Below are 16,238 nucleotides of genomic sequence, written 5' to 3' on the forward strand. Positions count from 1 at the left end.
CAGGCTGGAGTGCAGTGGCACGATCTCAGCTCACTGCAACCTCCACCTCCTGGGTTCAAGTGATTCTCACACCTCAATCTCCCAAGTAGCTGGGATTACAGGCATGCGCCACCACACCTGGCTAATTTTTTGTATTTTTAGTAGAAACGGGGTTTCACCATGTTGGCCAGGCTCATCTCAAACTCCTGACCTCAGGTGATCTACCTGCCTCGGCTTCCCAAAGTACTGGGATTACAGGTGTGAGCCACTGCACCCGGCCACCACCACACTTTTTTCCTGTCCCAGGGCAGTTGCACCTACTGTTCCTTCTGCCTCTAGTCTCTTCCCGAAGCTCTGCAGGGTCACATCTTCCCTGTCTCTCAGGTCTTAACTCAGTTGTGAGCTCCTCAAAGAGACCATCCCTGAACATCGAAACAGAATAGCACCCTTCCACAGTGCTCCAGCATATCACTCCATTTCCCATAGCACCACGTACGAGCACCTGAAATAATCTGCAGGTTTTCAGGTTTTTTTTTTTTTTTTGAGACAAGGGTCTCGTTCTGTCACCCAGGCTGGAGTGCAGTGGTGCAACCTCGGCTCACTGCAACCTCTGCCCCTCAGGCTCCCACCTCAGCTTCCTGAGTAGCTGGGATTACAGGTGGGCGCCACCACGCCTAATTCTTTGTACTTTTTGGTAGAGATGGGGCACGATGTTGCCCAGGCTGGTCTTGAACTCCTGAGCTCTAGTGATCCACCTGCCTCGGCCTCCCAAAGTGCTGGGATTACAGGCGTGAGCAAATGCGCCTGGCCTAATTGTTAGTGTTTATTTAGGTTGAATTGCCCATCTTCCCCCATGAGAATGTGTCTTACTGACAGGGACCTTGCCTGTCTTATTCATTGCTCTATCCTAGCACTCAGAATAGTGCATGACACTTAATAGGTGCTCAATAAGCAATTGTGAGCTGACTGATGTGCACTTAAGGTTGTTGTTAAGATTAAATGTATATTAAAACTGCTTTGGAAAACTAGCTGTTTCTTTTTTTTTTTTTTTTTTTGAGATGAAGTCTTGCTGCATCACCCAGGCTGGAGTGCAGTGGCGTAATCTCGGCTCACTGCAACCTCCACCTCCTGAGTTCAAGCGATTCTCCTGGCTCAGCCTCCAAGGAGCTGGGACTGCAGGCGTGTACCACCACGCCTGGCTAATTTTTGTATTTTTAGTTGAGAGGGGGTTTCACCATGCTAGCCAGGCTGGTCTCAAACTCCTGACCTCAAGTGACCTGCCCACCTCAGTCTCACAAAGTACTGGGATTACAGACATGAACCACCATGCCCAGCCAAAACTGGTTGTTTCTAATAAAGTGAAGCACACACTTACAGGGAAAGCATTCTACTCCTAGGAATATATGCAAGATAAATGAACACACACATCCAGAGGAGGCTTTGCACAAGAATGGTCATAGCAGCCTGATTCAAAATAATAAAAAACTGGAGGCCGGGCGCGGTGGCTCATGCATGTAATCCCAGCACTTTGAGATGCCGAGGGGGGCGGATCACAAGGTCAGGAGATCGAGACCATCCTGGCTAACATGGTGAAACCTCGTCTCTACTAAAAATACAAAAAATTAGCCCGGCGTGGTGGCGGGCGCCTGTAGTCCCAGCTACTCCAGAGAGTGAGGCAGGAGAATGGCATGAACCAGGGAGGCGGAGCTTGCAGTGAGCCAAGATGGCGCCACTGCACTCCAGCCTGGGCGACAGACAGATTCCGTCTCAAAAAAAAAAAAAAAAAAAAAAACAACTGGAAATAACCTAAGCATTCATCAATAAGGAAATAAACTGTGGTCTGTTCGTAAGTGAAATATTGCTGACCATATTTAAGAATGACCACATTTAAGAATGACTTAAGTGATACACACAATCACATGGGTGAATTTCACAGACAATGTGTTGGCCAAACACAGCCACACAGAAAAAGGACATATTGTGTGATTCTATTTCTATGAAATTCCAGAATAGAGGAAGTTAACCCGGCTGTGCCTAGTGACCCCTTTCCAGTGCTACCTGCGGGCTGAGAATGACGCACACAGCTTTTTTGATACCCGGAAGTGAGACAAACTCGTAAGATGGGGTAAGGATTGGCATTCACAAATGGTGGAGGGATCAGTGCAGATACAGTGGGTGGAAAGAATGTCTATAGCCTCAGTAATTTTGGGAAGCTATGTGCAAAGCAGCCCAGGCCAACAAAGGTTTGTGGAACAGCTGGAAAAACACAGAGCTTTCAAAGAACACCAAGGAGGATGCTGTGGCTTCACGCAGAAATCAGATCTGGAAATGTAATGCACACGAAGAGTGTGACCCCAGCAGTGACCGTTGCTGTGGCAGGTGGCTTCCTGCCCAGCTGGAGGGAGGAGGGTTGCTGGGGGAAAGTGTGGTAAATCTTTTCCTGTGCTGCGGGCCCTTGTCCTCCAGGCGGCACGGGCCTGGGGTGTTCCTCCCTCTAGTGGTAAGCAAAGCTCCTTCGGGGGCCCTTTTTCGCTTCATCTGAAACTATGCAAAGAGTGAACAAAACAGGAAGAGGCCTGTCAGGTGTCTGCGTAAGAACCAACCAAAAGATCAAGACTCCTTCCCACTCCAAGCTGCTGGCGGTAGTGCACAGAATGGCAAAGGCCCTCTGCGATCCTCTCGTGGCAGTGTCTCCCCAGCTTGCCCGTCGGCCCTCCGTCGTGCTGCAGCAGTGGCTTTAGCCAGTTGGGAAACCCAGAGATCCAAATTAACTGCTCAGTGTGCAACCAGAGTCTTGTGAAACCTACAGTAAGCTGAATTCAGAAAATGTGCGATGACAAGGCCACAGAGACAGAGCGAAGGGAACAGACTCCTTGGGGACACGGATATGCTCCACAGGTGCCATTTGCTTCCACTGGGAATTATGTTAATCCTGTGCGGGTATTTACTGTGGCTTCTCTCCTCAAATGCACTTCCCTCCAACTGATCAAAAAGTCCCCACTTTCTGGAGGGTTGGGAATGTGTTTTATTGTTCTCAATAATATCCAGTTTTGGCTGTGAGGGCGATCTGGCTGCGACATCTGTCACCCCATTGATTGCCAGGGTTGATTCAGCTGCTCTGGCTGGCTAGGCAGGTGTCTCCTTCCTGCCTTGCTGCTCCATGTGCACCCTCCCGAAGCCTCATGCTCAGTGGATGAGGAGGACCATCTCCGATAGAGGACGACTGGTCTTCGGTCAAGGGTATAGAGCTGCGCTCCCCTGCTAGAACCTCCAAACAAGCTCTCGATAATTCCAGTCTTAAAAAAAGGATCTGTTACATGTGCTTCAGAACAAGTGGATAAGTACAATTGAAGATTCCATGTATAATTTCAATCATCTTTTAGTTAAAAAAAATTTAACCCAAAGCATTTCCATAAGAGCTACTCCAACCTGGAGATCACCAAGTAAAACGGAGGAGAAGGCCAAAAGTTTGAGAAAATGGATTTCAGTTTGAGCTGAAATACTAATAGAGTCCTACCTAAAGTTGACTTTATCCCCAAGTGAAATGAAGAGAAATCAAGAGGGTAACATATGAGATCAGTCAACCGTGGGCGTGACAGGGAGTCAGTGAATAAGCAGTTTTAGAGAATCAACAGCCTGCAATTCCATCAAGGTAGTTGAGAGACAGACCCAGGCAACATCCTAGCAAAGCGATAGCCTCCGTCACTTGCAGTGGTTAAAAGATGCAAAGACAAGACACCATCAAGCCCAAATCTTATTGGTTACAAAAATGGCTGAAGCTAATAATGCTGACAATACATTATATCAACCAAGATGAAGTCTAACTAGTTTTACTTTATTTAGATGATGTATCTGGATTTTTCCTCTTCAATTTTCTTAGATCTTTGAAGGAATTGCTCTGTGTCCATTCCAAGTATTTCTGGTGACTTATCAAGTTTCCTGGATGCAGGAATGTGTTCATTCCCCCATGCCCCAGCAACAGTGATCAGAATGAAAAGGGTGAACGCAAGATCTAATAGGCCAAATCCATTTATATATGGATGGTGGGATGAAAACAGTTCTTTTGTTGTTTGTTTTTTCTATTGAGATTTTTGTAATGGAAGGATAGGCATCTGAGGCTGTGGTGGGAAGAGCTTTCTGTAGCATGAAAGGAAGAAAAGAGAAGCAAAGAGGAGAGGCAGACAAAGAGAGATTCAACAGCAGTGGTTTCCAACCTTGGCTAAACGTTGGAATCAACTGGGGAGCTTGAAAAAATACTGGTGCCTGGATTCCAGCCCCAGAAATTTTCATTTGGTTGGTTTTCGGTGCTGCCTAGGCCTTGGGACTTTTAAAAGCTGTCTTGGTGATTCTTACAAGCAGCTGAGGATAGAAACCACTTGTCTTGAGGCACCAGATCACCTTTGAGCCCGGGGCATAAATCCAGCTGTTCTTCCTTGTTCTGTAACCCATCTTGGTATCCTCAGTTGTCAATAACTTCTCTCTCTCTCTCTTTTTTTTTTTTTTTGCTTAATTTAGTTTGAGTTGAATTTCTGTTATTTGCGGCCAAAAGAAGTCTAACTAAGAAACTAAAAATACTCTGTAATCATAGCTAACATTGATTCAGCCTCAGTGATGTGCAAGACACTGTTTGAAGTGCTTACTTGCATTAACTTGTTTAATTTAATCCTTACAGCATCCCCATAATTTGAAAGCCATTATTGTCCCTATTTTACAGGTGAGGAAATGAGACATCAAAAGATTAACTGACTTGCTAAAATTTACACTGCCTACGGAAGCTGACCTGGAATGTGAACCAGAAATTGTCCTTAACCAAATCACCTCACTGTCTCTCAAGGTAAAACCAAGTAAGGAGGCAGATTCTCTGCATTAAACCCCAAAATGGAGGCTTCAAACAGCCATGATATAAGTGCTGTATAAAAATAATTTAAGTTTTTTTCTCTTTTATGGAGACGGGGTCTCACTATATTGCCCAGGCTGGGTCTCAAATTCCTGGCCTTGAACAATCCTCTTGCCTTGGCCTCCCAAAGTGCTGGGATTACAGGCATAAGCCAACACACCCAGCTGTGAATATTTTTTATCAGGAAGAAGCTTTTGGCTGTAAGAACAGAAAGTTCCAACTCTACCAACTTGCACACTTATTTAATATCTGGAGGTGGGGCAGTTCCGGGACTGGTTGTTGCAGTGGCTCATTTGAAGCCATCTGGTCTCCAGCTTCCTTCCCCCTTTCTGCTCTGCCCTGCCCAGTGTGCTGGCCTCTTTCTCAGGCTGGTTGCCCCCAGCTAGCAAGGGGGCTGCAGACCCCAAACATTGCATTCTCATGCAACAACCACAGGCAGAGAAAGATGCTGTTTATTCACCTGTGTCTCTTCTTACCAGGTATTAAAGAAACACCTTGTGCAAAAGGCCTCCAGTGGAATTCCCCTTGTGTTTCATTACAGGAAAGGGGGAATGGGAGCACCAGGATTCACTTGGGTCCACGGGGCATTGTGAAAACGTGACGGGGGTCATTTTTGGCTGGCACAATAATTCAAGGAGGGCTATGACCATGTAGTGGGCAGAGGCTAGAGATGGTAGACAACCTGCAATGTGTGGGATGGTCATGGTCACACTCTGTGACCTGCATGGTTTTTGAATATCCCATTGAACATTTGCACAAATGAAAAATCTTCAAAGTGATCTGAGCTAAAACCAAACTCTCTTCATATGTAAACCCAAAGTATTTAAAAAACACACTGTATTTTCCAGGAAAGCAATTGCTGTGCACATAGAGAGAAGACCTTGCTTTGTTTTGTTTAGAACTTTTCCAGGAGTTGTTCACTGTTTTGGAAAATCACATTAGCAATGTCAACATTACTCATGGAATTTGAGCCTCCAGTATAATACACCCGACGGGCCTGCCCCAGTGGCTGCCACATTCTCTGTGATTCTAGGTATGGATCCAGGCACTTGCAATGTTATTTCTTTTAGCATAGTTCTGCCAAGCATTTGCATGTTGAAATACATGTTGTTTTATTGTACATTATTTCTCTTTTAATTCTACTTCATAATAGTTATTTAATTTTTAAAATTATGTGTACAGGTAGTTTATGTTGTATACAAATTTCATTTCAGTGTAGTAAAAGGGAGATTATAAAATATTTGTAGGGCTGGGTGCAGTGGCTCATGCCTATAACCCCAACACTTTGGGAGGCTGAGGTGGTAGGATTGCTTGAGCCCAGGAGTTCAAGACTAGCCTCGGCAACATAGCAGGACCCTGTTTTTACAAAAAATTTTTTTAAAAAATTAGCTGAGCCTGGCGGTGTGTGCCTATAGTCCCAGCTACTAAGGAGGCTGAGCTGGGAGGATCATTTGAGCCCAGGAGTTTGAGGCAAAAAAATATAAAAATATTTGTTATAAAAAGAGGGTACTGGGTCCAACAGGGAGGAGAGCCACTGTACGGACCAGTGAAGATTCATCTCCTGGGTCCTCAGATGGGACTCACCTCCCTGAAGCCTCTACCTAGGCCGAGGAGGATAAGTACCAGGACAGGCAGGGTTCTTTGGGGAAGCAAGAAGTGAGAATTGGCCAGGGGGTAGCAAGAACATTGTCTGCTCCAGGCAGGTTCTACTCAGTGCATCCAGGAGCTACCTGGATTCGGTAGCTGCAGCTTTCCAGGCAGGAGAGAGGAGTTTGTTGTTGAGAAAGACACAAATCATCAGGTCCACCATGGCCTGGATAAAATGCCATTGACTGAATCCACCTTCCTTGCTTTTTATTCTAGCTCCACAGAACAGTCTTCTGATTACTAATGTAGCATCCTGGCTACCATTTTTTTTTTTCTTTTTTTTTGAGACAGAGTCTTGCCCTATTGCCCAGACTGGAGTGCAGTGGTGCAATCTCGGCTCACTGCAACCTCTGCCTCCCGGGTTCAAGATATTTTCCTGCCTCAGCCTCCCAAGTAGCTGAGAGTACAGGTGTGTGCCACCACACCCAGCTAATTTTTGCATTTGTCGTAGAGACAGGTTTTCACCATGCTGGCCAGGCTGGTCTTGAACTCCTGACCTCAAGTGATTTGCCAACCTCGGTCTCCCAAAGTGCTGGGATTACAGGTATGAGCCACCGCACCTGGCCCTGGCTACTTTGATACTAGGAAGAATCAGCCAGATGGCTCCCAATGCTGGTCATTAATGTTCTGATCCCTGAGAAGGGGCATTCTCAGTTGTGAACAGATGTACTGGTGCTCTGATCAATGCATTATTCTCTATGGATCTGGTTAAGTCAGTAGCTCAGAACTGACCTATTCTGGGTGTCCTGACAAAGTGGAGTTCTGGGACTTGCAACGCTGAAGGGGAAAAAGACCACCTCCAGGTGCTGCCACCTGAAAAGGCCCTTCCTGGGTAACTTCTGGCTTTCCTGGATGGCAGGGGCTTTCAAACTGCTGGCTGTGCAACCTCCAAAAAGAAAATGAAATGTCACACAAATGCCCACTCTTCAGAGCCAGTTAAAGGGGAGCCATGCTACCTGGGGGCTGAGGATGGGAGGCCTGGAGACAGCTCCCATGCATCCTGAAAGCCGCTCCCTGTGGTGGGCGAGGGCTTCTTGAAGATGGACAGGCTCTGACCGCTTTTGTCCTCTCTCTGAGTCACAGGATGCAATCTTGGCCTCTACCATCTCCCAGTTCCTCCCCGGGTGTGGTAGAGGGAGCTACCCACACAGAAGCTCCTACTCAGGGACTTGATTCCCCTCAGCGCCATCCCTGGGGGTGCACCCAGGTGGGGCCTCTGTATTCACTGCGGAGGTAGAAGGGCTGTGAGCAGGCTTTCCTAGTTAGGCTCTGTGTTAGTCCATGTGCGTTGCTTTAAAAGGGTGCCTGAGACTGGGTAATTTATAAAGAAAGGAGGCTTATTTGGCTCGTGGTTCTGCAGGCTGTGCACAAAGCATAGGCCCAGCACCTGCTTCTGGTGAGGCCTCAGGAAGTTTCCAATCATGGCAGAAGGCAAAGTGGAGCCAGAGTATTATGTGGAGAGACTGAAAGCAAGAGAGGGAGGAGGTGCCAGGCTCTTCTTAAACAACCAGATCTCTTGTGAACTCAGAGTGAGATATTCATAAGGTTACGCCCCGCAACCCTAACACCTCCCACTAGGCCCACCTCCACCGCTGGAGGTCACATTCCAACATGAGATTTGGAGAGGACAAACATCCAAACCGTATCAGGCTGTTTCCTAATCGTTTTTCTTTTGCATCTTAAAACTGAAGAGGAACGAAGTCTTCAGGCTAAGCCACAGTTAAATGGTCAATGGGGGAACAGTTAAAGCAAGCATCAAAATATTAAAGACATAAAGAGCTTTCTCTAATACCAGGTCATCAGTAGGTCAGGCCACAGGCTTTCCACCCTTCATAAAAAAGGGAGGGGGCGATTTCCTGTCCAGTTCTGAAGGGAGCATGCATGGAGAACGCTGGAAAACCAGGCCTTTTAAGCTCAGAAACAGTCTGTGGCCCCAGCAAGCCCCAGGGCCTGGGACCCCAAATGCAGAAGAAATGCCTGGTAGCCACAGGACCCAGAGGGGCCTGCAGTACTGGGAGACAGAGATGGCACTAATTCCCAGGACAGTGGCGGCCACCAGGGCATGCCCAGGAGCTCAGGGGTCTTGGTGGTACCGGGGAAGCTCCTTCCCTTACCCAGCGAGCAGCTGAGGCTGCAGAGACCAGGTACCTGCTCAAGAACATTCATCTGACAAATACTCATTACTGAGCGCCTACAGTATGCTGAGCTGTTCCAAGTGCTCTAGATGGGGCTGGCTGTGATCAAAACAGAAAGCCCTGCCCTGAAGGACTGGGTAGACCTCAGAAATACCTCTTATAAGTGTGAGAGTTTGCTTTCTGCTTTTCTGTGTACAAATGGGCTTGCATTGCTTTGAAAATTAGGAAAAAGGTTATTAAAGAATGCTCTTAGAAATTGTTTTTGAATAAATATCCACAAGGAAATAGAAACATGATAAGGAAATACCAGCTAATTACACATCCGCAAGTGCAGTGGACTCTATACTCTGATGAGGCCTCAGGAGGTGTGGTCAGAGAATCAACACCAGATGGTCCTAGAAGAATTGATTGTGAACTGTTATTGTCAAAGAAATCATAGGAGAACTGTAACTGTTGGTCAATCTGGTGATGTTTTATTCATGCACTTCATTATTCATTCAAGAAACTTTTTTTGTATTAGATTCTGAGAACATAGAGATGGGCAAGTTACCATCCTGTCCTCTAGGACCCCACATTTCTGTTGCAGGGCAGATATGTTAATGGTTACAAACAGCAGAATGTTTAGGTGGCATGGTAGATTTGGGGACTGGGTGTGGAAGGGACCACAGGAGAGAGATGACCGTTTTATCTTGGTCCACAACACAGAGTCTGTTACACAGTAGGCTGTTACTCCATTACTGAACAAATAGTTTCAGGCAAAGCTTCATGGATATGAGAACCTGGTAATTACACATCTTTGATGAAAGTGCGAGAGTTTGCTTTATGCATCTACGATGAAAGATCACATCTTTGGTTCTGGCATCTGTTCCAATTGCCTTTGCTCTTTTCTTGGCAACATCAATAACTTTTAGGTGTTGTGTGACCACTGCTGGTCTTCTTTTCATCACATCACCATGTGTCCTTGCATTCCTCACAATAGTTCTTTATTTCATTCTGCTCTCCTTCCATTGCTACCTGCTCTTTCTTCATAATTTTTCACTCCTACTTCATAAAAGCCATGTCTTCTTACGTCCTAACGAAGACGCAAAACAGTAGTTTAGAATTCTCTTCTGGTTCATGGAGTATATCACTTTCAGAAATAGGACCTTCCTCTAGACTTCTGAATGACATTCTATTTTCTTTAATCTGCAGTACTGCAGAGCTTATCCTGCAAGAAGGAAAACCTGTTCAGATCTACTGGTTGCTAAAAGACACATTGTGACTCTCTTGAGTCCACTCACTGTCCATTTGGACGTTTGTGGAATCTTATTCTTAGATAGACAACTGGAAGATGGTGTAGTGTGCAGAGCTTGATGCAATTTCCAATGACTACAGAGCACGTATTCCTTTCATGTAGCTTTGTAGGATTGAGGTAAAATCTTCTCCTACAACTAATATCTGTCTAGTTGACATTCTGAATAAATAAAAAGCGCATGTGCATGTGCACAAACACACACACACACACACACACACAAACATCTGGACGCCAGAATATACTGTTCCCAGGGCTTTCCCTGGTTCTGTCATCACCCAAAACCTCACTTTTGTTGGAACTATGCTGCCCCCAACAATTGACCTATTGCCAGCCTATGCCTGACCACCTCCACCACCATGCACATATGTACCCAACTTTCTGCACTTTTGTTTTCTTAGAATTTATTTATTAAATGGGGACTTGCAATTTCTAAATAAATGCAGAAAGAGGGGAATTGTTGGTAAGGTCAAGAAGAGGAGAATGGAGTGCTGCTTTGAAACACAGAACCCAAGCAATTGAGGGATGGATTCCCAATTTTTTTGGTTGATCCAGACCCTGGGCTTCTAGGCCAGAGGTAAAAGAAATCTAGAGAGAAACAAGATTATCTTCCTTCTTGGCATTACAGGCCTCTTCTTTTGAGATGATGGAACGTGTACTGTTTCTTAGTTTGATTTTGAAGTTTGCCTTATAGAACTTAGAATTTGTCTACATTTCTTCTATATTTGGGCAGTGGATTTTCTAATTGTTTTAACTTCTGGTGGGGTTACATGCTTTTACTCTTCGTGCATTCTAAATAGGTATTTCAGTAGAAAGTTGACAAAGGTTATATTAGGTACTGATAAGAAGATTCAATTTAAAACCAGAATCCCTGACCTATTACATACTTATTCATTCATTGATTCATTCAACTAATATATATACACATATATAGATGTGTGTACATATACATACACACACATATATAGATGTGTGTGTATATATATATATACATATATAGATGTGTGTGTATATATATATATACATATATATATATATATTTTTTTTTTTTTTTGAAGGTCTCACTCTGTCAGCCAGGCTAGGGTGCAGTGGCACAATCATAACTCACTGCAGCCTTGAAAACTCCTGGGCTCAACCTGTCCTCCCATCTCAGCCTCCTGAGTAGCTAGGACTACAGGCATATGCCTCCACACCCAGCTAATTATTTTATTTTGTAGAGTTAGGGCCTCGTTACACTGACCAGGTGGCTCTTGAACTCCTGGCCTCAAGTGATCCTCCTGCATTGGCCTCCTAAAGTGCTGTGATTATAGGTGTGAGCCACCACTCCCAGCCTTCCAACTAACGTTTATTGAGTTCAAATTATTTGCCTGGTCCTATGGTAGACACCAGTAGTAAAAACCCCACCCTGTCTTCATGAAGCTTGTTGTCTAGTGGGTGTTTCAGGTTCCAGGTAATTCCATACAATATGATAAATGCTTCCAGATTAAGTACAAGGAGTGCCTTCTCTGCCCTACACTCTGGGCTATGAACCAGACGTCGTGGGAGAAAACACTTGGGACGATAGGTTGAAGGGCTGACAGTATTGAAGGTTCTTGGTAACATGTTCATAGGTTTAGCCTTTGAACCTGTGAACCTTTAGATGGGGGAGCCCCTGAGGAATTTAGTGCAAGGAAGTGATTGACTTATTGAAAGCTGTGATTTAGGAAATTACTCCAGTAGCCAAGTAAGGGGTGAACTGAGATGGGAAGAGACGGGGGAAGCAGTAGGGCCAGTCAAGGAGGCTAACGCAGGAGGCCAGTGGGGGTGCACTGAGAACTTGAATTAAGAAGAGTAGAAACAGAGAGGGCAAGGCATTTAAAGGATCTGGCAATCAACCGCATGTGGATGGCAAGGAGCAGGAATACTGGAGATGACACCAAGATTCCAGGTGCCTGGGGAAATGCTGGTGTCATGTACCCAGAAGGGACAGCTCAGAGCAGATGCAGCACTGGGAAGAGATGGCGATGGTGGCTTTAGACATGTTGAGAAGGTAATCTCTACCTGTCTGCTCTTTCCTTCACTTATTTTTATTCAGCTTATTAACTCCAATCTTAGATTCTAATACATGAGGCATTGAAAGTTTCTACAAAGAAAAATCCAAATAAACCCCCTTGAAGAAGACACCAAGGCTGAATCAACAGTAATTATGCTAACTCCTCACTTGATTCCATATGCTCTGGGGTCACATGTGGCTAGCTGGTGCTTTTCATCATCTATATGCCCACCCACCCCAAGCAATTAACTTACTTTGCATTCCCAAAGGGTAGGTCTTAGTTGTAATTTTCCATATGGAGGCAGTGGGCCAGATATGTAGGGGCCTCCGCCCAAACCACAAACAGTATCAACTGTCAGGACAGAAACAGTATTCCAGAAATCTGATCATTCAGTCTTAAATATTCAAAAACTCACTTATTTGAAGAGAGAGGGCAAGCATAAACTTGGCACTGCTTTAAAGTTATTAAAATCTGGTTCTATTCTTCAGTATGTGGATTCCCAGGAAAATTCCACTCCGATTTGCCAACCCCTTAGGTCTGTGGGTTATAGTAAAAGAGAAGCTGCAGATTAGTTCCGATTAATTTCCATCATGAGAGTCAATTCTTGCTTTTCAGGGAGAGATTAGGGAAGGAATGACATGGGTAATTAAAATCCACAGATAGCACAAACACCCAATGTAACTAGCAATTTCAAATCCTCCTCCACTGAATTTTTCTTATTAGAGGTGTCAAGTAGCAAGGCTCAGCCCACCTTTGGGGGCTGGATCTAACAAAATGTGAACACATCGGCAGGCAAGCAGGTGGGAGCAAGAAGATGAACAATGAGAAGCTGGGGGTTGTCGGCCTTCTGAGATTGAAAATCGGCCAATCTTGCCCACTCTCTGATGGTGCCATTTAGAAGAATCACATCAGCACTGTTAGTTTACATTGTGGGCTGCCAGGCAAGATTTTTAGAAAGGCCAGCTTACTCTTTGTTCATCACAGAAGAGCAGCTCACTGATCAGGAGCCCCACCCTTGTGGAGAATGGGTTTGCAGGAATTGCAGGCAGGAGTTGACATGGCAGAAGCAGACCTCCAAGAGCACAGGCCTTTCTTATTTGCCTCTGGCCTTAAGCTCTGCCAGTTTCAGCTATTGGTGTGACATGGGCCCAGCCCAGCTTGCAGCTGCTACCGCTTTAGATTTTCTTAGACACAGCCTTACACAGCCTTCATAGGGCCTCCCATTTGCCTGGCATTTGGGGCTGTACATTACCTAACCCAAATCACACCTTTCTCCTCACTATTCTGGAAACCATACACCACGTTTGGCCAGGTTCACCCCCTGCTGGGTAACATATCTGTATTTCTCACCATCTTGTCTTTGCCCCTGTCATTCCCTAACCAAATCCCCCCACCCCCCAATTCTCCATCCACTCCTCTTGCTGGAAATGGAACTACTCTTCAACGTCCAGCTCTTCCTTCAAACCTTCCCTGTTTCCCCCAACTCGAAGTGATCATTCCCTCCTATGACAGCACTTCAGTGGTATGTCCTTGATGACACCACATTATGCTTTCTATTATATCACAGTAGCTTATATACCTTATGACTTTAATGTTCTCTGAAATGTGGGTCATGACCCATTAGTGAGCTTTGAAATCACTTTAGTGGGTTGTGACCTGAATTTTAAAAAGTGAAATAGAATAGAGTAGAATAGAACATTTTAGAGTACATTACACATAAACATATTTCCCTCTTTGGTTTATGATCAAAAAGCTTGAAAGTCACTGCTGCAAGTAGTAGTGATGTTTTCAGCTTTTATATAACAGAAAGCCTTGATCCAACCAGCTTAAATAACAAAGAATGTATTATCTTACATAATGCCAAGTCTGGAGATAAGGCAGCTCTAAGCTTGGTTTATTAGCAATTTTTTTTCTTAGATCTACCTCTTTTGTCCTATTAACAATTTATCAACAGCATCGAGGACCCAGATTTTTGCCATCTCTGTCGTCTTCCTAGCTACCTCCTCTCCTGTTTGCCAAATGGCTGTAGGACTTCCGTGCATCAACCACATCCACAGAAAAAAGAAGCTATATATTTTTTGAGTGTCTATTTATCAGCAAAGAAATCCTTCCCAGAACTCTCCCTACCCCCAGATCTTCTATATTGTTCTTTGACACAAAGTGAAATCAAATGAATTACATGCCTAGTCAGGAGTGGCAAATCAAAATTAGTCTAAAGCAAAATTAGTTTAGACTATGCTAAGAGCACCTTCCATGAGCATCTCTCTGGTTCTACTGGTCAGGGAGAAGGGGAGATTGATGGATCTGGATTTGGGGTAGGCAAGCAAAAGTATCTTCCAGCCACACACAAGGTGCATCTCAGGAGGGCCAGGGTCGCTTTCTCTGCAATGCTTGTCACGTAGCAAGTCTAGACAGTCACCTCCACTTCCAGTGATAAATGAAATCAATCACTTTGCCTCAAAGTATGAATATTCATGGGATGCAGGGACCAAATATCCAATTTGAGATACTAGAGGCATTCTGCAGATATAGCTCACGATTTTTGTTCCTATATAACTCACCAGAGGTTAGCATTTTTTCCAGGTCTTAATTTTTCTATTGAATTATCAAGTGTAAAGGGCTAGATGAACAACATTGTACATTGTAATACAATTTGAATAATAAGATACATATTTGTCACAATGCAGATGGTAACTGAAGGATCACAGATGGAATTGTGGCTCTCGAGACGAGATGGCGAGCGTGTGGCGGTGGGTGTGGAGAGAGGCGGTATCAGAGGTGGAGAGACATTACATCATCCCAGATATCGGGTTTCTTTAGGAACTCTGGCAGGGTTATTGCTGAATCATTCCGTGAGGCAAATTACTGGTGTGTTAGCTGGACAAAGCTCACTGTAATTATGCCCTTGTGTGTTCCACCACTCCCCTTGGCATTTCTCTGCTTATGCTGCCATTTAAGGCCAGACTTCACATGAACACATAAAATCATCATATCTGCAAGAGTCAGTGGCAGAAAGGATAAAGGCAGTGCTGTTTTTCCTCTCTTGAATACACACAACGTGTGTATGTGTACATGCGCATATACAGACACACACATATCCCTTATCAGAGAAAGTGCAGGTTCAGAGGACTTTGAACTGTGGAAAAGCTTTTGCCTCTTTTTGTTTTCTCCGTTAAAATGCAAGACCCTCCCATCTGCCCAGTAGATAAAGCACGACTGTGAGTGCCTTGCAATTCCTTGAAGGCTGCCTTGTGCTCAGGAGTACCAGACAGACCTCATCTCACTGCCAGACACTGGGTGCTGTTGATGCACCTTGTTGGCCAGTGAGGCCCAGGGTTGGAAGGCAGCAGGCTCGGATTTTACTCTTGCTTAGGTTGCTAACTTATGACCCAGTTGTTAGGCTGTATTGGGTCAGTGGGCCTTAGGCACAGTCCCAGGCCTGCTAGAGCTTGCTTAAATTTCCATGTTCAGTTTCAGGGGCTTCGTTTTAAGAAGGTCCTTGGCAAACTGGGCAGCATGCTGGCTAGAACAGGCAGCAGGTGAGATGTCTGGAAACAATGAAGAAACAACAGGAGTAATAATTATAATTGTATGAGGCTTTCCATTGCATTATCCCATTGGATTTACTCAATCTTTTTTAATTTTTATTTTTAAACAGGGTCTCACTCTGTCACCCAGGCTGGAGTACAGTGGTGCAATCATAGCTTACTGCAGCCTTGACCTCCTAGACTCAAGCAATTCTCCTGCCTCAGCTCCTGAGTAGCTGGAACTACAGGTGTGTGCCACCATGCCTGGCTTAATGTGCTAAATCATACAAGGTATTTACACTTATTCTAAAGAGATTCTAGAGACCTTAGATGGGAGAGATTGAGGTTGGTGCCTAAGAACCGTCTTCAGTGGATTATTTAACAGATGGCTTGGGACAGATTGGAGACGGAAGTGGTCATTACAGAGGGCTGCCATGGCTTCACTCTCATTTCCTTTCTCCAGCATGACCCTGTAATTGATTATAAGAGCTAATATATATGAAATGCTTTCTATGTGCCCGGCACTGTGCTAAGTGTTTCAAAGCATTTAAGCTTCACAACAAACTGTGAGGTGGGTGATGTTATTATTTCTATTTATAGATGAAGAAACTAAGCCTTGGAAACAGAAGCACCTGCGTTTCTGTTTGTCCCTGTTCTTTCTGTTCCTTAAAAGCCTGACTCGTTCTCATTCTTCAGGACTCAGTTCAAGGTCGTTGGTGAGGCTTTCCT

At 44.8% G+C, this 16,238-nt stretch overlaps 1 long non-coding RNA gene across 1 annotated transcript; it reads left to right on the plus strand.

Annotated features, from left to right (window-relative positions):
- Positions 1 to 2,608: 2,608 nt before the first annotated feature.
- On the plus strand, positions 2,609 to 15,757 carry LOC134737238 (uncharacterized). The gene is made up of 3 exons (XR_010121930.1): positions 2,609 to 4,813; positions 5,776 to 5,909; positions 15,641 to 15,757. It is a non-coding gene; the product is annotated as an uncharacterized lncRNA (long non-coding RNA).
- Positions 15,758 to 16,238: the final 481 nt, after the last annotated feature.

This window comes from Symphalangus syndactylus, chromosome 7 (assembly GCF_028878055.3).
Source record: "Symphalangus syndactylus isolate Jambi chromosome 7, NHGRI_mSymSyn1-v2.1_pri, whole genome shotgun sequence".
Lineage (NCBI taxonomy): Eukaryota > Metazoa > Chordata > Mammalia > Primates > Hylobatidae > Symphalangus > Symphalangus syndactylus.